Source organism: Molossus molossus, unplaced genomic scaffold (assembly GCF_014108415.1).
Source record: "Molossus molossus isolate mMolMol1 unplaced genomic scaffold, mMolMol1.p scaffold_m16_p_5, whole genome shotgun sequence".
NCBI lineage: Eukaryota > Metazoa > Chordata > Mammalia > Chiroptera > Molossidae > Molossus > Molossus molossus.
In genome coordinates this window covers 102805006-102813146 of record NW_023425388.1, presented here as the reverse complement: position 1 = coordinate 102813146, position 8141 = coordinate 102805006, and the positions used below count along the sequence as shown (strand labels likewise).

Below are 8141 nucleotides of genomic sequence, written 5' to 3'. Positions count from 1 at the left end.
TTAGTTGAGAGCTAGACCATGGAACTGGAGTAGCTTCACAGGAGCATTAGTCCAATTCACAATCCCTGCTAGAACAAACAGGAAGGCAATGGGAAGGGTTGAAGAAGGGAGGGAATGGGGATAAAATAACCAAACCCTCAGATTTATTGTCTGAACCTCCCTCTGGCCCAATCCAATTGGCAGCCGGAGAATGAGAGAGGCTGTGATGCTATTTGTAGGAGTCAGTCTCTTAGAGGCATAGACGGGACAGAGGTTGTAAAGAATAGGACATGAGGGGATGGGAGGTGGAGGAGTAGGGGATGAGGGGATGGGGTTAGAGGTGGGGATAAAGGTATTCAGTCCAACTAGAAGAATCTTTGGGAATCAGTTAGCAGTTGAGTCACTAAACTTCCATTCTATTAATTTAGTAAAATTAAAAAAAAAAATAGAACTAACCATAAGTTTTACCATAAGTATAAAATATAAAACTTAATTCTTGGAAAAATTAATATATTAAGAATTAAAAATATATGTATGTAATATCTCAATTCAATTCTTAGTTATAATATATAAATGAATATATACACATACATATATACATACATAATATAATGTTCCAAGAATAAAATTTTATTATTATATGGTAAGTGCTTATATGTATATGTCCATATATATATTGGGGTTTTTTTTTTAACTACTTTCTTGAGTATTTTCTATTCCCAATGGAAATCTCTTAGAAAAAACAGAGTTCATCGAAATTGACTTTTAGGGTCAAATGCCTTTGGATCTTGTATAAGGTCAAGCACCTTATCTAATGTGAGCATTAATATAAGACCAAAAAGCCTCTAATATTAGATGAAATAGTTTCAAAGGGCCCAAAAGAAAGGAGCAAGTACTAGTAATTTATTCTGGTAAAGATGGATGATGTTTGTAAAGCAAAAGAGATTTATTGACTTATTAATTGATTAGATTTATTGGTTTGGAATGATTTTTTACCCAAGAAGCATTCACGAATGTGCCACAAGTACAATCGGAGAAAATGCAGCGTCTGCAGCCACGACGGAGCGTGAGCTCAGCAGGCAGGTGCGAGGGAAGAGGATTTAACGAAGAAGGATGATTTTTGCAGCAGAAATATATTACACAGCACAGCGCTGTTCTGCGTCAGTAATGAGGACTAACCAAGACGGGATGAGACTTAGAAGAGCAAATGATGCCTGCGGTGTGAATACAGTTAGAAAGGAAAAAGCACCATGTAATTATAACTGTTTTATTTTCCCCAACTGAGGAGTATAACAGAACAAACATAGGTGAATGGAGAGGAAGTCACACAAAATAAGCAAAATCAACAATACATTTCAGTTTGAATAGATATCCAAATAGCACACATTTACGTTATCAATGAATAAAGCAATTTGATTTACAAATAACATAAAATGTATTTTATATCAAGTAGAGTTGACTGAGAAGAGTTTACAGTAGCAAAAAAGAGCGGATTCTGGAAAAGCAATTCAGTAGAAAGGTACTGAATAGCTCATAGGATCTCTGGAGATCTGAGGACCAGATGTGCAGGCCTCACAACCCACAGCTAACGCCCAAATGCCGCTGCAGCTCCGGTCAACGGAAGGCACACTGCACCGCCTCTGGGAGCCAGGCTCGCCGGTGGGAACAGCCGCTGGTGCAGCCTCCGACGAGACTGCCTCTGTGCTTCCTTCTGTTTTCATTCATGTACGATATTTTTCTTTCATTGTATTTTACATCTTGATTAATGGAAATAGTGATCTTCAGCTTGGTCACCTGAGGAACCTGCTTCCATTTGTTTTTGGAGAAGTCCGTTTCCTGGCTGGAGCTGCAGTCACTCCAGCTGCCTCTCCCCAGAAAGCAGGTTGTAATGTCTTTTCTTTAGGTCACTTGCTTCTTTCTGTTTATGGCACAAGTTTAGTCATGCGTTTATGCTGTAACTGCAGAGGCAGGGAAAGTAAGGGCAGAGTGTACTTGGCTTCCTCGGGAGACTGGGTAGGCCCCACTAGTTGGGAAATTCTTCAAACAGAGTATGAAGATTCAGATGTTGGCTGGACAAAAAGAATAGTAAATGGCCTTTAAAGAAAATAAGCAAATAGAACTAAAATACCCTGGAACATGACTATTCTTTATGTGAAAAACCTCATACATGAAGAAGCCCTGTGCTATGAAGATCACCATTATGCTGTCGGTTTACCATCATATTTATATACCTGAACGAAATTAGTAGTACGATCTGGATTTTTTAAGCAGATGGTTTAGCTAAGAGACCTAATTGACCACCTGCATTTAGTATATGTGCTGCCAAAACTAGCACTTGACCACTGGCATTTAAACCATGCATTAATTAAACTTTCATAACCATTATTACATTGCTTATTATTACCTGATTTGGGTATATTGGCCAAATCATTTTATTTACATGGCATTTTATTCCATGTAAATGCCACATACATGATTTTTTTTGCAATTTTCTTTGTAATTTTCACTCTCTAGTGTCTACCTTTTTTCCGACAGTAAGGAAACTCACATCTGTCCTACAGTACCATCATTCTTGCAGCATCCATTGTACCACTCTCTAATCAATAACACTTTAAAATGTGTTGATTAGAGAGTGGTGCCCTGGCTGGTGTGGCTCAGTTGGTTGGAACGTTGTGCCATACACTGAAGGGTGACAAGTTTGATTCCCAGTCAGGACACACGCCCAGGTAATGGGTTTGAATCCCGGTGGGGTATGTACATGAGGCAGTTGATAGATGTTTTTCTTGCATGGATGTTTCTCTCTCTCTCTCTCCCCTCCACCATCCTCTCTCTAAAAAAATCAATTTAAAAAATGTGTGTAATATGTTTGTTTCTACTTCTTGTTCTTCAATGAGACATTTCTGAACACCTTGGGACTTGACTATTTCTCTTATAATTGTGTTAAATATGCTCTGGGGGTGGGCAGCAACTAATAACTGCCCTATTGGTAAATCCAGTGGGATTTTCACAGTCCTCATCACTTTTGTTTATACTATCCAATTCATCCTGCGTACTTTCTTCCTTTGGCTTTTATGTTACCTCATCTTTATGTTTTCCCTCCTTCCTTCACACTCATTAAATTTTTTTTTTTTTTTTTTTTTTTACTTTTCCTTTTGCTCTCCTTCTAACTGAAATTATCCTCCCAAATTCTAATCTTTATCCTCTTCTCCATATCACATAGTCTCGTGGAGGAGTTTGTAGAGTCATTAACAGTCTTATCTAAGTGTGTGACTCTCCAGGAAACATCTTTAGTCTTAAACTCCCTCTCTGCTCCTCTTCCATTTCCACAAGCATTGCAAATGAAGTGTTTCGAAGGTCAATTTCTTCACTTTTCTCTCAAACTTGTTATTCCTGAGAACTTAGTATCATATATATTTTAATGCTGGAGAGAAGGCCAATTGCAGGTCAATGAAGGCTAATTCCAAACACCTATGGAAACTTAGTCTGATGGGAGCATCAGAGCCAGAATTGTGTGTTTGTGTGATTGTTATGTGTGTTAAATTTTCCATAGATACTAAACCTTTAAATGCTTGGAAGGGAACACAGAATGATAACAGTTTTAGAAAGGAAGATTAGGCTTATTATCTATCAGCAAGAACACAGCATTTTATAATTTGTATTTATATATAAAAATATTTTTTTATATTTTATAACTATAGTCTCCATTGTTCTTTTCTTCATCTTATCCATGAGCTAAATGGTAAAATTGGTACTCTGTATTTAAAGAATTTGCAGTTATAAAATTACAATGTTTCTAAATGTGAATGTCACATCTGAGTATTTTTGTAGCTGGTCAGCATTTTATGGTATTCAATTTATTCTGATTCTAGTAAATCCCCCAGTGTTTGTCTAGTGACAGTTCTCTTCATCATTTGTTTATCCCTTCAAAGTAACACACACACCACATGCAACGCAGACACACACCGTTGCCGTGGACATTTTTGCTGAGCACCATACTTTTGTTTGCCTTCTGACTGAAGAACTTAACACAATACTCCATATGCATTCAATCTACTAGAATGATTTGCAATCCTAGACATTTGCAATATTTTCAAGGTTTTTATAGGTTGGATCAGCCAAAGCATAACATTTCAGCCAGGACATAAATCTTGTAAAGCTAGCACTATCTAAAATAAGCAAAAGATAATAATTAAGCCCAACTTCAATTAAGATGTTGATCATCTTCTCTTTTAATTATTGCAAAAATCAACTAAAAAATTTCAAATATTCTATTTCTCAAAGCTTGTGGGGTTAGTCACTGAACTCTCTCAAATCTCAGCTACGGAGATGAAACATTAAAAATGGTCACTTGTGAGAACAAACAGTGTGCTGTTTCATTCCACTTGTATGACAAATTTTAGAGAGGCAAATATTTTAAGTGTATTTTCTTAATAATGAATATGAGAACAATGTCATTGTCACTAATATTGCAGAGCTGAAATTCTCACTCATTGATTAATAGTCATGTATAATTTATCAGATAAAATGTGCTGACATATGCACAGGGAATGATATTATGAATTTGATCAATTCTGTTAGATTTTTATGTGGAGAAGCTCACACTCCTCTGACAGCTAAAAACCAAGATCCTCCAGTGGGATTTGCATACTAGTTGTGGGTAAAGAAACTCAGCAGAAAGATGATGTACTGGTTATGCTTTTCATCTCTTTTTTATTTAGTTTCCCTGGAATAAATGAAGAAAGTTTGGATTCTAAATATATATTTTTTATTCTGCAAGAGAAACATAGTTTAGTATATTTAAACTTATGAGCAGAGGCTGATGGAACGTGAAAGGGTTATTTTCGTCTCTCTCCCTCTCCTTCTTTGAACACTAATGTGAGAGTCTGCACCACCCTACATATACATTAACAGTGCTCTTAGAATGTTGATAACATGAAAGGAAAAAGTGTGAAGTAAGTATTCTTGTCCCAACGCAGCCAAATTTCCACTCTACTCCCAGCAACGCCCACCGAAGTAACTTTGCACTTTTTCATTTTATGTCTTTTGTAGTTATTTCCTAATTCAAACATTGGGCATTTAACTCTATCAAGATATATTATTAAAACCACTGACTTTTGATAAAATATTGAAAATTTAGCCTCTTACATTATTCACATCTATTCACTGTGTCCTTTCTTCAAATTTTGCTAATTATATATTTCCTTTAAGCTATTCTAGTACTGAATTTTATGACTTTAAATATAATTAAACATCTATTTCTTGATCCAGAAACTTTAAATAGAACATCTAATGAAGCAGAATGCAGAATCTTCCAACTTATTCACCACCGAGCCACCATTTTTTGTAAATGTGGTGGGCAGAAAACATAATGTTCTCCCCAAATGCATCACCATTCTAATTTCTGAAACCTGCGGGGAAAGAGTATTAATTACCTTATCCATCAAAAGATGTGATTAAGATCAGGATCTTGAAGAAGGAATGTATGCCGGTCATTCAGGTGGATATAAATGTGATGTATTTTTTTATATGAAACGCTTCACAGATTCGCGCCATCCTTGCTCAGGGGCCTGCTAATCTTCTCTGTATCGTTCCAGGTTTAGTGTATGTGCTGCAAAGCGAGCACTGATGATATGTATTCATGTAAAGAGAGAATTAGACACACACGGAGCAGAAGACTGCTGGAAGACAGAAGCAGAGTTTGGAGTGGTGCAGCTATCGGCCAAGGAATGCCAACAAGCAACAAAAAGTCGAGGAAGCAAAAACGGGCTCTCACCCAGGACCTTTGAAAGAGTGTGGCCCTGTCAACATCTTGACTTCCGTTCTCCAAACGATAACAGAACACATGTCTGTTGTTTCAAAACCACAAGAATAAGTTGTTTTAAACTACATGTCTGTTGTTTTAAACCTGTTCTTTAAGCCACAGGAAACTATAAGTAATTTGTTATAAGTAATTTGTTATTCGTGGTCGTTTGTTACAAACAACCAGAGGACATGTAGTCAGTGAATAATGCCTTTGATTCTTTGTTGTCAAGGCTTATGATGTTTTTGCTCTTAAGTATAGCTGAGGCTTTTGGTTTGGTTTTATTTTGCTATTTTTATGTTAATTTTACAGATATAAATTATAGAATGTTTCAAATATTATGTAATATAAATATCATACACTAGGAAACAAGTGTCGCGCTCAGACTCCTGGAGAGAAAAGTGTCAGGATAAGTGATGAGGGAGGGAGTCGTGACTTGGGGTGGTGAACACAGTACCACGCACAGATGATGTGTTACAGAAGTGTACACTCGAAACCCATATAACTTTATTAACCAGTTGTAAGAACAGAAAACAGATTTTTCTTTTTTTATGAAGTACCTGGTAATTAAACACGGAGATTGCTGGTGTCTGCAACTTCAAACCGTCTTTCTACCCAACAGAAAGGGGCAGGAAGGAATATTAGAATTAATAGAAAATATTAGAAAAGTAAGAAAACTAATCATAGTGGGACACTAGCCATAGTTATAAGAAATAGCAGTAATCATCCTTTCTTGTGTTCATTGTGATTGCTTTGTTTCGATTAAAGAGAAGCCCACTGCGTCCTGGCTGGGAGGCTGCGCCTCCAGAGTTTACCTCGGGAGCGCTGTCCATTCTTGATCTGAGGACAAGGGGGTTCCCTAACGTCATGGAAATTAACAACCTGATTGTCAGAACACTGGACCCATGACAGCAACTCACTGACAACCAGCCCTGGCCCACGTTCCTTCTCTCCTTTTCCCCGGGCGTATTTTACAGGCTAAAGAAGAGATGATAGGAAACTCCCCTGGCACATCTGCCCTTTCCTCCCCAAAGCCCCCGATAAAAGAGCAGCTCACTGTTTCTGCCCTGCCCTTGTATTGCCAGTCAGTGCTTGGGTCCCGTCCTGGCTGCGGGGAAAGTTAATACGTTTCCTCCCTTTTCTCTCTTCTCTCAGTTGTGAATTCTTTCACAAGCCCGTGTCACCAGCCTAAACAGAACCTAACACCAATGTAACCCAATACAGTCAATAAAAAATTTAGAGTACTTGAAGAATGTTTAAAAATCATTTTTTTTTGTTTATTCACTCTACCAATTACTAAAAATCACTTCATATTTTAATTTATTTTGTATTTATACTATGAATTTATTATATAGTTTTTTTCTCTTTCTGCATCATTGTCTTCTCTTTTCATTTACTAAATAAGCACTTCTTTTACCACATTAATCATGCAACTTAGGTAATAAAGTCCACTTTATGACCAAAGACACTCTTCTTAGAATCCTTTAATATCTTGTTCTGGATTAGATTGACTGCTCTCTTCCAGACTTTCTGTGCCCATTCTTGGGTTCCTTATACCGATTCCTACCTCATATTTTTCTTATTGTTCTGGCCTATTTTATGTTTTCTGATATTTTTTATCAAATAATTTTTTTAGAAACACTTGAATGTTTATTATCTATATCCAGCTTCACCAGTGGAATATTTGTTTGGCTTTCTATTTAATTCTGGATTTAAAATTATTCTTATTAATAATTTATAAACTTTTTCTATTAACCCTTAGGATTTAAATGATGAAAATTTTGACATATATTATCTGCGGCCTTAGGCTTTTTCCTTATTTGTGGCCAAGTAATTAATATCCTTTCTTTTCCTATCTGTGGAAGATTGTAAGGGGTTATTTGGGAGGAAGGGAAGCTTATTTGTCTCCATTATTTAGTATTTTAAATATCATAGGTCTATATCTAGAAATGCAACTTTATTTATTTCTTCAGCCTTTCTTCATCTTTGAGAAATTTTCTTTCATTATTTTTTTAAACTCCTTATTTTCTCTTTCCTTGAAATCTCTATTTTATAGAAGTTAACATTCTAGATTAATTCTATAAGTGTTTTAAATTTTTGTCTCATTTTTCATAACATAACAGACTGCCTAAATTTTATAACCCGTCTGTTCCATTGACTGAATTAATTCAAGTGGTGAAACCAATCAGAGGAACGTTGGGCTAAGACTTGAATGGCTACTGTCTACACACTGGATCTCAGGATAGTCGTATGTATATGGATTGCTATTCAGCAGATAGGACTGGGACTAGAGAGTGACGGGTTGAGAGTCGAATCACGAAATCCATGGCAATCCATAGAATTAAGAAAAGCCAATATGGTT

General features: G+C 36.4%; 1 non-coding gene across 1 annotated transcript; it reads right to left on the bottom strand.

The window, feature by feature from the left end:
* Positions 1 to 5499: 5499 nt before the first annotated feature.
* On the bottom strand, positions 5500 to 5602 carry LOC118617939. The gene has a single exon (XR_004956897.1). It is a non-coding gene; the product is annotated as a U6 spliceosomal RNA (small nuclear RNA).
* Between the last annotated feature and the right edge of the window lie 2539 nt (positions 5603 to 8141).